Here is a 3,300-nt window from a genome sequence, read left to right as displayed (position 1 = left end):
AATTGTTAATGGATCTAAGTTTTTAAAAAATATTTTTTTCAGGTTGACAATATGATGTGCTCTATTTGGAGAGTACGTGGATGAAGTACATCGTTTCTTAGGTTCTGGTTATATGGAGCAGCCAGTTGTTGTGATCCAACTTGCCAAAGTTAAATTCTTTGGGGGTAGTGAATATTATAATGTTCAGGCTTCCCAATTTTTTTTGAAGTTTCTCTGTTTTATATTTAGTTTTCTATTTTTCCTTATTTATTTATTCAGCTGGGTGTTTTGTAGGACAATTTGATTTCCAAAATGTTATGCATGCTACTTGCCTGTTCTTTAATCCTGATTTGGCTGAAGTAGTTGATTTCAAAAACAGGTTATTGGATAGTATCTTAATAAATGACATGTTTAGTTTACTATGTCTTTGTATTTATAGTTTTAACTTGGTTAATATAATTTCATTATATTCTCTTGATTTATCTTTTAAGTTTAGTTGATATTGTTTCTGTTTTTTTTTTGGATCTTTTTTTTTTTTTATTCTTCTATGATGATTAGTATGGTTGACCAAGGTATCAATGGAACACAACCATTGTTTATTGTTAATGAGGGAAAGGGTGTTTTATTGGAAGATGATTTTATGCGGCTTACTAAGAGATGCACTATTGAGGAATTCCATGATAACAATGAGGTTTATTAGGTTTTTCCATGTCTTTAGTCAATTTTGACTTAGTTGTCTTTTGATGAAAAAGTTATACAAAATTGTTTTCCATTTATATCTTAATGTTTATTTTTTATGTTATAATAGGAAGGGTCTTTTGTGATTTTTGGTACTGTGAGATCTATTGTGGATGATGGACCTTAGTGGTATTCAGCTTGTGTTTGTGGAAGTCAATTCAGCCTCAAGGTGGTGCATATTATTGTGATTTTTGTCAGCACTATGTTACCAATGTGACTCTTAGGTATGTTGTGTTTATTTCTTTCTATGTGATCTTTTTTTTTCTTTCTTTTTCCTTCTGTTGTTTAATTCTCCTTTGTTCTATTTTTCTAATTATAATTATTTTGTTATTTTTTTGTGTTAAATTTCTTATTGGGTAATTCTTCTATGGTCAGATATAGGATCAAAATAACTGTTGCGGATGATAATAGATATGGTGTATTTGTCTTATTCGATCGTGAGGCTACTTACTTATTGAAAAAATCATGTGTTGATCTGTTTGGAGATGTTCAAAAGGATGCAAGTATATGGTTTATTCTTTTTTTCTGTTGTTGAGTTTAATAGTGGATAAGATCTGTTTGTGGCATATATAATTGTTTGTTGACTGTGTTTGAGTGTGTATTTGGTCCTTGATTTTTCTAAGAACAATGTGTTCAAATTATTTCACAGGTTGTTTGTGGAGATAGTTATCCTGTGATGTTCCAGCAATTGCTGGGAAAAAATTGCTTCTTAAGATAGATACCAAGATTGTTGGTGCAGACAAATATTTCAGAACTTTTCGTGTAAGAAGAGTTTGCGATGATGTTGCTATTATTGCCATGTTTGAGTTGCCTAACTATGATGCGGATGATGAGCATACTCCAGTGAAGGTTGCATCTTCAAACTCGTGTATTTGATATGTACCTGTCTCATAATGTTGTTTTAGTTTATTCTATCCTTTTTCTTTATTTTTTTGTTTGATTTTCTTTTATGTTTTTAATAAATCGTGTTTAGGATGGTTATTTGGGAAAGATCCCTTCAAGTGACCATGAATATATTATTGGCAAGAAGGATCCGTGTGAAGTGCTGGATGAGGGTATCACTTCTGATGGGAATTGTTCCAATATGAAGACAAACTGCAGGCCTTTGATTGATTTTCTTGGTGAAAAGGGTGCTGAAGTTCCTAGATTGGATGATATAAGTAGTGAAGTTGATATTATGAAAGAGAAAGAAAAAACTGTTGATGATAGTGTACTTGTTAATAGGGAGTGCAGCCTCGAAATTGAGGTCCTCTTGAATTCTCCTCCCATGGAAACTACGATAATTTATTTATTGGAAGTGATTTAAATTATGAATGTGTTGGTTGGTTAAATTATCTATTGTGTTCCATGAATTATGGAGGATAATAAATTTTATTGGGCTGAAAAATTAAGATGATTTGTCTATCTATATGGTTGCATATTCTCTGCTATTTACATTTATTCAATTATTCCATTCTTTTGCATGGTAGAGTGTACTTTCTGCTGTTCTTGATGGATCCCCTGTTCATATGATCAAGAAAGAGACTGTTTACAATCCTCCTAGGGGTGAAAAGGTTAAGAGAAATATGAAGAAAGCTTTTGATGATGTTGCTGATGAGGAGCTTGGCCCAACTTCCAAGGTTCTCAAGAACCGTGATCTTTGAGATGTTTTAATGGAGCTGCTGATGTTACTGTGAAATAGTCTACTAATCTAAAAAATAGTTAACTTATATGCACTGAATCCAATATTTCAAACGGATATGAAGATATTGTCTCTCTGTCCCATCCATTTTTTGAGCTGTGTCCAAAGACTAGCATGGTTTGATAGTTTCCCTTTGTTTGTTTCTACTTTGCTAGGAATTGTACACAGTGTCCTGTATAAATGATGTAATATGGCCAGGTTATGGATTCTAGGTTATTTTGAATTTGCACCTATGATTTTTATTTATATATATGCATGTACGTTCTTGTGAAAGTACAAGACTAAATGAAATCCAGCAGCTTTTCTATTTATTTATGTATTATGTACTTTTAATTTCGTTAACGGTTGTTTTGTAGTTATTCGATTATCCTAGCAAGATATTTTTCTTTTTATAATGTCACAGCTAGAAGATAATAATAATAATAATAATAATAATAATAATAATAATAATAATAATAATAATAATAATAATAATTTTGTCAATATTAAAGGATAAACATGCAAGATTACTGCCAGTGTCAAACAAGGAATTATGAGTTATATGTTGTTCTTTTAGCTAGCTATGTACTAGGTATATTGTGTTATTAGGTATAGCTTAGATACGATGGTTGGTGAGTCACCTTTTCTACATATTTTTGTTAGACTAGCCTCACATGCATATTAAACATTTAGGTTTTAGATTTTTTCTCTCATTCCTATTGTAGCTTTAATTCATAGATATCTATATAGTGTGTTTATATATATGTGTATAATTTTGTTTGTTGAAGTGATTTGTTGGTATCCTTTCACAAAAAAAATGACTCAAGTGTCATGTTGAAGATTCTTTGTTCCATAGTGGTGTATTTATCTTCTATTGTTTTTGTGAGAGAAATCAAGTTTAAAGGTCTCACTTATGTGCTTCT

General features: G+C 31.0%; 1 long non-coding RNA gene across 1 annotated transcript; it reads left to right on the top strand.

Moving 5' to 3' along the window:
* Positions 1–611: 611 nt before the first annotated feature.
* Positions 612–1,151, top strand: LOC148561926 (uncharacterized). Its single transcript, XR_015885643.1, has 3 exons — positions 612–679; positions 788–941; positions 1,093–1,151. It is a non-coding gene; the product is annotated as an uncharacterized LOC148561926 (long non-coding RNA).
* The last annotated feature ends 2,149 nt before the right edge of the window (positions 1,152–3,300 follow it).

Source organism: Arachis ipaensis, chromosome B6 (assembly GCF_059453495.1).
Source record: "Arachis ipaensis isolate K30076 ecotype BB chromosome B6, ASM5945349v1, whole genome shotgun sequence".
Taxonomy (NCBI): Eukaryota; Viridiplantae; Streptophyta; class Magnoliopsida; order Fabales; family Fabaceae; genus Arachis; species Arachis ipaensis.
Note: the sequence above shows the minus strand (reverse complement) of the source record. Positions and strands in the feature narration are given on the sequence as shown.